Source organism: Erithacus rubecula (assembly GCF_903797595.1).
Source record: "Erithacus rubecula genome assembly, chromosome: 11".
NCBI lineage: Eukaryota > Metazoa > Chordata > Aves > Passeriformes > Muscicapidae > Erithacus > Erithacus rubecula.
The window spans coordinates 218,184-229,364 of record NC_136663.1 but is presented as its reverse complement, the minus strand read 5'-3'; the positions used below and the strand labels follow the sequence as shown (position 1 = coordinate 229,364).

The 11,181-nt window shown below is 48.3% G+C and overlaps 1 long non-coding RNA gene across 2 annotated transcripts; it reads right to left on the bottom strand.

The window, feature by feature from the left end:
• Positions 1 to 1,822: 1,822 nt before the first annotated feature.
• On the bottom strand, positions 1,823 to 10,622 carry LOC306806413. 2 transcript variants are annotated; one of them, XR_013775466.1, is made up of 4 exons: positions 10,215 to 10,622; positions 3,367 to 3,606; positions 2,144 to 2,321; positions 1,823 to 1,986 (listed from the first exon to the last, which is right to left on the bottom strand). It is a non-coding gene; the product is annotated as an uncharacterized lncRNA (long non-coding RNA). The 2 variants fall into 2 exon arrangements; XR_013775467.1 differs by lacking the exon at positions 1,823 to 1,986 and having other exon boundaries at positions 2,124 to 2,321.
• Between the last annotated feature and the right edge of the window lie 559 nt (positions 10,623 to 11,181).

Genomic DNA, 11,181 nt, shown 5'->3' with positions numbered 1-11,181 from the left:
CTGCCAGGCCACAGCTACTGCACCTGCATCTGCCATGCCAAGACTCTGTCTCAAATGGAAGTATCTGGACTTGTGAAAAACAAATCAGGTAGTTTTAAGAACAGGGAATAAGACAGTGCTTTAATTAGACAAACATTAACCACTGCAGCTTCAGCTGAAGGTCTGACAGATGAGGAGCCAGTAAACCACAGAGGAACCAAACCCAGTGAGAAGTTCTGTGGAAGGATTGCACTGCACACACAGTGCAAACTTTGCCCTGAGGAATTATGTCAGAACAAGGTTAAATGTTTCACTGCGACTAATACTTCCCATTTAATTTATTTTTATAAATCAATCTGCATGATGAATGCTGGCATCCGTTATGCTTCAATTTTCCTTACAGTAATAAAGCTAACTCTGCAAATCATCCTTGGCTGTATGTTATTTTTATATCCAAGAGCACCAAGTGATAGAAGCTTGGCAGGACAGATCTGACTAAGAGAGAGAAAAAGCATTGTACTTCCCAAACATAGCAGAACACGCCTGATCTCAAAGCAGTAGGATGAAAATGATTCAGCCTGCAGTTAAAATTAGAGGTATGGTGAGATTGAGACTGCAAGAGAAGTACTGAATTAAATGGCAGTTTTTCCTTGACTCCAACAAGCTTTATTCATCAGTCCCTGGTACATGAACAGGAACAGTCACTGAACCTCACCCCAAATAAGTGTATGTGTATGTATATGTATATGTATATGTATATGTATATGTATATGTATATGTATATGCATATGCATATGTATACGTATATGTATATGTATACATATATATTTTATGTATATGTATATATTTTATATACATATACAAAACCCCACAAACAGTTTGAATGCTAAATGAAAAATCAAATCATTAACTGGAAGAGTTCACTCATGCAAATAACCAAATCAAGATATTCCCTTCCCCTCCTCCCAAACACACTATTTACAGCCACCAGGAATGTGTCACTGCTCAGCATTCCGACCCACTGCCTCCACAGGCTTTTCCTTTCTCCAGCAGGAAATCCTCCAGCTGGCCCTACTTTGTTCTGTAGCACATTTAAAATTCAGCCTCTTTGCATCCTTTGAATGTAGGTGCATGCAGGCATTTGGTACCTGCACGTGGGTGTTCCTCCTGGTGAGATTTCCTCACTTTCAATTTCCTTATGAGCAAATTAAAAGGAAAAAAAAGAGTAATTCCTTTAATGATTTTTCTGTCTTTCTGCAGAAAACACACACACAAAATTCTCAAAGAAATGTAGAAAATAACAGCCACTGAAGGACTCTGCATCTCCCAAGGTAGACAGACCAAGCCCTGCCTAAGTTCATGCTGAAGAATTGCTCAATTAAGTGTTGCAGATTTCTCCTTAACAGGACAATTGTTGATGTCTCCAAGCCTTTATGCTTAGAAGCAGAGTTACTTGCAAGCTGGTGTCACACCACACCATGGGCTGTGCTCCCTGGATTCCCTGGAAATCCAGCAAGGACCCGGGGTCTGTCTCCAGTTTTCCTGGGGGGCCCCAGGCTCTGCTCCGGGACAGAAAGGAAGCACAGATATTGGGGGAGCAGGAACTAAACCCTTGGCTTGGCTGTGGGGAGAGCTCCAGGGTGAATCCCCCTTGTCTCAGCAGTACCCTTAGCCTGGGGCTAACAGAGGCAGAACTGGGGGTGAGGCAGGACACTTGCTGGGCAGAGATCCTCACAGCTGGCTTGCTTTGGTTTGTTTGTTGTGGGTTTCTTGATGCTCAACAGCTCTTACCAGTAATTAGCAGAACCTGTGACAATGCAGAGGCTGTAATTGCTTTGCTCCAAGAACACAAACCACATTTCCACCAAACAAGAATGGACGTGTTGGGGTGTTTGAACTGGTCTAGTTGGGCACATCCTACCTCTGGCTCCAGACAATGGAAATGCACCAGGAGGGCAGCCAGTTGTCTTGTAGGTGACTGAGCACAGCTCCCACCACAGGATAGCACTGTTGGCAAGATGTGCCATCAGCACAGGGAAACTCAGCACTGTCAGCTGAATAGATCTGTCAAAATTCTTCCTGCAAAATGTTATGTCTACAACTACTAGAAATAGCACAGTTGAGTGATAAAACTTAAACAAGTGTGAAAAAATATTTGCTTTACTTTCAAGTTTGTTTTCCTTGTGAATCGGACAGCATTTTTTCTCTCAAAGTCACGTTTCATGTGCCCAAGGACTGCACTTTCCAATCCCTACACCTGTGTTCTCATAAACAGCAGCAGTGCTTGAACAGATTCTGCAGCAGCTTGCACAGGACTGAGAAGACTTGTTGGACACTTTCATCTAAAAAGAAATAGGAATAAAATAACTTTATACAAGAATATTGCCCTTAAAACACTCTTAAAATGCTCTTTAATGTCTGCTTGATGAGGCCTGGCCCTACAAAGACTGGAAGAATTTTCACACTGCCAGAACCTCCCTTCCATGAATAGGCACTGATTTCATGTACTACTTTAGGATCAGGTCTTAGAGGACACTATTTTTAACTATATGAAGAACAAACATGTCTAATACACCTTAACCCTCCAGCTGAGGCTACACATACTTTAAAGCCATTCTAATATATGCATAATTAATGTGTATATTACTCAGCAAATGGTAAACAGCAAGTGTTGCAGTAACTCCCCTGTCAGTAATTTTAATACTGTACCAAAATATCCTACTGTAAATTAACTAGTACATCATGAAGTATCATAAATAATTAAAACTAAAATTATAACTGGCAAAATGAACGAAGCAAGAACATTTTGTAACCCAGTGCTCTTCCTACTTGGCTTCATAATTTTCTAATTTGAGTAAAATACTAAATCTGATTTTTTCTGAGCACAAAAAGGAATTTGTTCATATAATTTACTAATTTGGAATGTAGCCTGGTTGGAAAGAAACTGAAACATGTTAAAAGCTCCACAAAAACCACAGTACATCTGTCTAGATGCCATGTCCACACAACACAAACTGCTCCTTGCCATCATTCCCAGACCCCAGGTGAAGCCCAGCCAGTGAGACCCTCCCAGGACAAACTCTGCTGCCACTGGAGGGACAGAAGCCCCAAGGCAGAGCCCACCACCCCAGCTGCTGTGAGAGGATGCAGGGGGATGAGCTCCTCCAGGCAGGGAGCAGGACCTTGAGCTCACCTGCAAAGCCCCAGAGACACTCAGGAGAAATAAGCTCTGCCTCAGCAGGTGGAGTCACAGCCTCAGCTTCTGACACCTGGAGGGAGAACACACAGCTGGACAGCACAGGACTGCACCACTGATCTTCCACAGGGATTCTTAAAGCAGACCAAAGGTGCTTTTATGCAAGTTGGTAGAATTTGCTGCTCCATTACTTCAATCAATAGGAAGTGTCAAATTGTTTTTGCAGAAGTCTTCTATTCTGTATTGGTTTCACTTTTTAATTTTCATTCTTTGGTTTCACTGAAATAACAAGTCTCTTTTTTTAGACAGAGATACAAGAGGCTGACAGACAATGTCTGCTGCTGCACTGTCTCCAGGTGCATTCCATATTCTGCTCCTTCACTCCTCTCCTTCCTGCTCTGTCTTGTCTGAAGCACTGTGGAACCTTCCACCTGCCCATTTAAAATAAAAAAAAAATAATTTGTTGGTGTTTATTTACCAGACAAGCAACCACATCAATTAATCTGTTTGTGCTGCTGGGCTCCCCCTGCCTGTCCCTGGGACAGAGCTCCATCCCTGCCAGCACAGCAGGGCCAGACCTGGCACCCTGGCCATGCAGCCCCTGCTCCAGAGCAGAATGCTGAGCCCAGGATGGGCTCTCAGGGAGAGACCCCTGTGCAGCCTGAGCTCTGACCTTGCTCCTGCAGCCCCAAGGGGGTTCCTCCCTCCCTGAGCCCACCATGGCTCAGAAGGATGCTCAGGGCAGTGGCTGCACCCACTGCCCCAGCACAGGAAAGGGGAGAAGCACAAGGGAAACCTTCATCTCTGCACAAGGCTGACTCGTGCAGCCACCCTGCAGCAGATGGAAACTGGGGACAGCAATGCCCCTGCTCCAGGGGAAGGCAGCTCCCCCTGCACAGCAGGGTGGGCACAGCACTGAGAACACCCCCGGGAGAGGCTGGTTGAGAACTGCCCTCCGACAGAGCTAAAAACGATCCCCCACCCATCTGTCCTGCCCAGCCTGGCGCTGGCTCCTCCTGGGAGGCTGAGCAGGGACACAGCCTGTTCCCAGCACAGACAGCCCACAGGCACCCCAGGCAGTCTGGGACCTTGTCAGGAGCTCGCCAGGCACTGGGAGATGCTGGGGAGAAAGGGATGCTCCTGCAGGGATGCAGCTCCCCAGGAGATCTTGAGTTCTGGACAAAGTTGTGCAGCTGAGATTGGAATACCACCCTGCTGTGGACAAGGACACCAGGGGGCTGCACTGGGTGTAAGCAAGGACAGTTTGTGGTTCTCAGGTTTTTATAATAATGATGGATTAATCCTGTTCTTGCCAATCTGCCAGGACAGAACAGCTGACATAAAACTCCTCCAAGCTGCAACGGGTGTGCTCAGCTGCAGGAGCCAGCAGCTGCTAAGCACACGGTTAACTCCCACAGACCAACTACTTCCTTCTTTTCTTAATAACCATTTCTTTAGGCAAGTGTCTCCTGGTATTTTAAAAATTCATTTTAATCAATTTAAAATTAATAACAAACCAGCAAAGTCCTTAGGGCCGGAAAGCTCCATCCCTGGCACCCTGAAGTGATGAGTCAGCTGCAGCGTGGCGTGGAGCAGCTGAGGGCTGCCCAGGAGAGCTGAATTAGGTCACTTGGTTTGCAATTCCTGGAGCCCTGGCTGTCCCTACCATTCCAGGGGCAGCTGCTGCTGCTGCTGTGGCTCTGTCCTGGGCACTGGGCAGCACCCAGAGCCTGGATGGAGCCTTCCAAGGGCAGGGAGGGGACTGCAGGACACAGCAGGACACAGCACTCAGCACCAGAGCCCTGTCCCACTGCAGGACACAGGACACAGCACCCAGAGCCCTGTCCCACTGCAGACACAGCACCCAGAGCCCTGTCCCACTGCAGGACACAGGACACAGCACCCAGAGCCCTGCAGGACACAGCACCCAGAGTCCTGTCCCACTGCAGGACACAGCACCCAGAGCCCTGTCCCACTGCAGACACAGGGCACAGCACCCAGAGCCCTGTCCCACTGCAGACACAGCACCAGAGCCCTGTCCCACTGCAGGACACAGGACACAGCACCCAGAGCCCTGTCCCACTGCAGACACAGCACCAGAGCCCTGTCCCACTGCAGACACAGGGCACAGCACCCAGAGCCCTGTCCCACTGCAGACACAGCACCCAGAGCCCTGTCCCACTGCAGACACAGGGCACAGCACCCAGAGCCCTGTCCCACTGCAGGACACAGGACACAGCACCCAGAGCCCTGCAGGACACAGCACCCAGAGCCCTGTCCCACTGCAGGACACAGCACCCAGAGCCCTGTCCCACTGCAGACACAGGGCACAGCACCCAGAGCCCTGTCCCACTGCAGACACAGCACCCAGAGCCCTGTCCCACTCCCTGGGCATGGAGTCATTCTGGAACTAGCTCAAGCACAAATGTTCCATGACCTGGGGAGACAAAGAGAACAGCCATCAGAGGCTGCAGGGCCAGACTCAGCTGATCCAATCCTGCTCTGGCAAATGTCTCTTCCTCACAACACTCTGTTCACCAGTGCCCACGTTTCCACAACTACAGTCTGCAGAGATCCAAAAAGCTCTTCTGAACCCCTGGGAATCACATCTGTCCCGTTGCTGCAGGGCAGCCCAGTGCCCATGTCCTGCTCAAGCCTCTTGTATTCAAGGAGTGGTTTTGTCCCTGCCACAGGGGCCCAACATGACAAAATTACTGCTGGTCACCTACTGATACTCAGCTGTGATAGAAATGAAAGACTTTGGCCCACACCCTCCTTTGTTCACTGCAATCAAAATGAACCAAAGTGGCTGAACATTTTGTAAATTAGCAAGTATTGAAGCTCCACTTCTCTGGAGGGCTGCAGAGTGACAGATGTAGTGCAATGGCAAATGACAGAATAGCTCTAAAGTTTAGGTGTGAGATTTCAAAAGACCTTCCTGTAATGTCCCAGAACGAGCATAACAGGCATTCCTGAGGCAAATAACAGATTTATTTAAAAAAACAAACAAGCAAAGCTTTCTTAAGAGAACACAATGGCAATTTCTGTGCAATCTCTGCAGGACCTGTTAAGGGCACCCCACAAATGCTCCATGCCCTGCTGAGGCTTTCTGGGCCCCCCACCTGTCCCTGTGCCCTGCTGGTCTGCACAAAGCCTCCAAACAAGACTGAAATTCAATGTCAGATTTTGTAGTGAAGCAACTAAACAATACACAGTGCTTTAATGACAAAATCTGTTATTAATGCCACCATTCTGGTTCCCAACTTCAGTTTATTTTATGATTACTTCAGTGCTTGGACAAGAGTTTTGACTAAACCAGTTTCTTGCTGATAAGATCACAGGCACCCTAGAACAAAACTAAATCTACTTCCAGTTACTTATGTGGCAGGAAAAGATGGTCCTAAATTTCTGATGTGTCTGTGTGGCCTGTGAGACATGGTGCTTGCTAAACGAAAAGTATGAACAATACATTTCCAAAGCTAATTTTCCTTTTTTTTCCTATTTGTTCAATATTTTCAAGGGTAACACATGGAGGAAAAATGAGGTGATTTGTAACAGATGATTCTGAAATGTTAGCTTTGTAGCACAAAGTGAAAATACAAAAGTATTCTTGCATGAGCACAGCAAACAGAAAGGGTGGTCATCCCCTCCACATCCCAAAATACAACCAGGTACTTTGCTCAGAACTGCATTGCCTCTATTCAGCACAGCCCAGGCATCAGCCTGAACCTGCAGCACATTTCCAGGATACTCAACTTATGAAGCTGAGAGCACACTGAAGGGTGTTAATGATTATAATGCACATACTAGATCAAGCAGACTCTGCTGCAATATTTTAATTTTCGTTTATATTAAATTGAAATCACGATTTACAGCACTCTGCTAAAAAACAGGGCAGGAGGTGCTGCCAGAGTAGCAGCAGGCACTGATTGCTCGTGTGCTCTCTGTTCCATCCTGCTGGATCACCAGAGTGGCCAGTGCAGGCAGATGGAGCTCCATCCAGGCCAGGGGTGGGCAGGGGCTGCAGGTGCCCCTGGCAGCTCCTGGAGCACCTGGAGCTGAGCACCTGCAGCACCTGCAGCCCCTGCAGCACCTGGAGCTGAGCACCTGCAGCCCCTGGAGCACCTGCAGCACCTGGAGCTGAGCACCTGCAGCTCCTGGAGCAGCGCCCCTGCAGCCCCTGCAGCTCCTGGAGCACCTGCAGCTCCTGGAGCAGCGCCCCTGCAGCCCCTGCAGCACCTGCAGCTCCTGGAGCACCTGGAGCACCTGCAGCTCCTGGAGCAGCGCCCCTGCAGCCCCTGCAGCACCTGCAGCTCCTGGAGCTGAGCACCTGCAGCTCCTGGAGCAGCGCCCCTGCAGCCCCTGCAGCACCTGCAGCTCCTGGAGCACCTGCAGCTCCTGGAGCAGAGCACCTGCAGCCCCTGCAGCACCTGCAGCTCCTGGAGCACCTGGAGCACCTGGAGCACCTGCAGCTCCTGGAGCAGAGCACCTGCAGCCCCTGCAGCACCTGCAGCTCCTGGAGCACCTGCAGCTCCTGGAGCAGAGCACCTGCAGCCCCTGCAGCACCTGCAGCATGGCCAGGGCTGCAGAGCCTCCTCCAAGAGGCTTCACTGGCAGCATTGAGAGGAAGAGTGCAGCCATGCCCTGCTGCCCAGGGGAGTGTCCCCAGGCTCCTGCCATGCACCACAACACTCAGAACTGGCTTTTCTTCTTAATGCATGCTAGCACAGTGAAAAAATGCACATCAGCTATCAAAAAGCTAAATTTTTTCTCCCAGTCGACTGTGGCAGAGAAAAAACCAAGCAGATGAAGCCTGTGGAAAGTAAATTTTCTCTCTCATCTTTTATCACTTCTCATTGGGGTCAGTGAAGTGTGCACAGGGGCACAGGTCCAGACTTTACACCACAGTAAGATTGTTAACTGTCCCTGTTAAACCACACTGCACAAACATCCATTAAAAATGACTGTGCCAAGAGCCTGTGCCTGCTGTGCTCCATCTTCCACTTTTCTGCTTCTCTCCCTCTAACCCTGTGCTTCTCCAACCCTCTCACTGCATTTCCCAGCCTTAGATTTGGCTTTTAAGATTAACTTCCCCACAACCTTTCACCCACTGCAACAGCCAGTTGCCAGAGGCATGTGATGAGTCACCACGAGTTTGGGCAAAGGAACATAAAGGCCTCAGATTGAGTATTTCCCACCTTCCCAGCACTGTGTCAGCTCTCCACAAACCTAATGCATTTCACCGTTTCATACCCTGATTTCACAGCTGAAAAAGTTAACAGTTTTGTGGGTCCTGTTTGCTTGACTGTAAGCAACACAAACCCTGCAGGGTCTAAGCACTGCTCAGGAACTGAGGCACAGAAAGCTGAGCCACATCCAGCTCTGCACCTGTTACTCTACAGGGACTCAGCAAGAACACCATCACCAACTGAGACCTCTTCAAGTATGAATTTACATACAATGTACTTCAATTTCTAAGAACAAGGTTTATTTCCTGTTGGCCACCACCGAGATCAAAAATTCACCTTAAAAATCCTAAAGATGAGCAAAGTTCCATGTCTTCAGATATCTCTTTTAGTGCTTTGGTCACTCTGTAAATCACATCCCCAAAGAACTGCCCTTCCTCCTATTTTAGGTACCTCTGGAAGCCACTGAAACAGAGGCAATTTCATGCTCTGAAAATAGCCATATCCCTATGCTTGCACATGATTTTCAGAGTTACACTGTGGGTTTGTTTGCACTTGATGGTTAAACAGAGAACAAGCAAGGGAAACCCCTCAGAACTGCTCACATCACTGTCTTACATAGGAAGACAAAGGTTTTGCTGAGCTAGCTTATTGCTAAACCATACCAGGCCAAAATCCTCTAAGGAGATGAAACTCTCACCCTAGAGTTAACATGGAGTTAAACCATCTTTCCAAACAATGCAACACACACCAGAAAAGCAGCTTTATTTCAGAGCTCTGTGGATGGTTTCAGTGCCATTGTACAAGGCCCTGTGCTGTGCAGCCACAGCTATGCTAGTATGGGGCAGGACCTTCTTCATGCACAGGTGCAGCAGCTGTGCAATAAAATTCTCTACTGTGGCCTTAACCTTTGTTGCATTTTGAATTTACAGATTTTTTAAACCCAGTTCCAAGTTTTGCACATATAAATATGCAATTTTCACAGTTTGTTTCACAGTTAGAACCTGCGGCATCATAATGGCTGGACAAAACATCTCAATTTATCAGTATTTCCCAAGCTAAGCAGCCCTGCTGTGAGAAGTCCTGCCTTTGGCTGTCTCATCATTCCAAGCACAGCAGCAGTACTGGTAGCTACAAGATCTCACAGAAAAAAACAAGTTACATTACTCACAAAATATAACTCCCCTTCAAGTCTTCGGCCAATATCAGTTTTTCTGTTAACAATATAAAAGCAGTCAAGTTTCTCACAAAGCTGCAAATAGTGAGTACACTTTGGTTAAGCACAGCTGGTACCTTAGAATTCTTCCCAATTATTATTTTGCTTTGACGTGATCCAACATCAATTTTAGACAAAGTTCTGAACTGAAGCAAAAGACCAGTAATTGTTACAAGCTGCACAAAATCCTACCAAACTGTGGCTGTAGTGTGCAATTAAATTCCAGAAAGAACCACCAGGTGAAATGTGGGAAGAGACTAAAATGCAAGAAATAATGATTTTAACTATTTAGCATATGGCTACAGCTTACAAGCAGTCCAATTAATATGTGAGTCTAGACAGTGCTGTTAAAATGACCTACTGTGTCTATCAATTTTAAACTAAGGGGTGCATCAGCCTCCCATTCATTTCTGATGGATGCATCCCATTTTGTGCCAGTAAGAATGTTTAACTGGGATTTCCTACAGGCCAGGGGTAAGCAAAGAAGTGACCCTCAGTGGCATCTTCAGACAGAGAGAACCTTTTCTGCTTCCCATGGAAGGAATCTCTGGAAGCAGGATGATGAAGGCAAACCAAACTTCACAAAGAGCTTTAGCTATTTTAAAAGCTGAAAGCAACTTTAAAGACTGCAACTCACTGGTAGATACAGCAACATGAGAATATTTCTGGGATACGTGGATGATGCTGTCCAAATTCAGAGGGATAAAGGCACTGTGAAAACAAAACAGAGAAAAAAACTCTCATGGAATTAAGGTAAAAGATGCAAATGAGCTCTTTTCCAAGTACCTAGTAATCCAAGTAATTAGTACTAAACAACACTCAATCCCATGACAACAGACCGAGGTTGTTAAAGGACCATGAAACCCTGAAGTGTGCTCTAGGGGTATCCATTATAAATACCTGGGACTTAAGGAAAAGAAAGGTAAAAGGAAAGGTTAAGGAAAGGTCAGGAAAAGGCAGATTCATGTATTGTATTGGATGCCTTGGCATATTCAGGGATGAGGTCTAACTTGTTGAACTTTATCCACAAAGCCGGGACACGGAGAGCCACGGCACATCCCACCAGCGTCCGAGAGCCACAGCAGCCCCCAGCGACACAAACCCACCCTGCTCCACAGCGGGATGACCCCACACCAACCTCCGTGCGGAAACGCAGCATTTGCCTCGAAACACGCCCTGAAGGTGCAGTGAACACCCAGGACAGGCGAGGAGCACCAAGGCATCGTGCCCCGGGCCCAGCATCACTGCAGCGAAAAGCGGCGCCAGCCCGGCGCTGTAAGGAGCGTGGAACTCAGTTACTGCCATGGACACTGTGGGACCTGGAACAACAACCCCCAAACCGCCGCTTACAACCCCTGGAAAAATAAATGGCGGGGGACGCCGGTGAGCGAGGCGGGGAGCAGCGGTGACGGGCGGGGGAGGACGGGCTCGGTACCGTCCGAGGGGCGCAGCGGGCGGGGGACACGAACAGCACGAACCGGGGACGGGCAGCGGGGCGGCAGGAGGGACCGGCGGCACAGCCGTGACCCGCCGGGCGCCCCGGGCACCGCAGCGCCCAGCCTCGGAGCCCCGGGAGCCCCGGCAGGCGCCGCCGCCCGTACTCA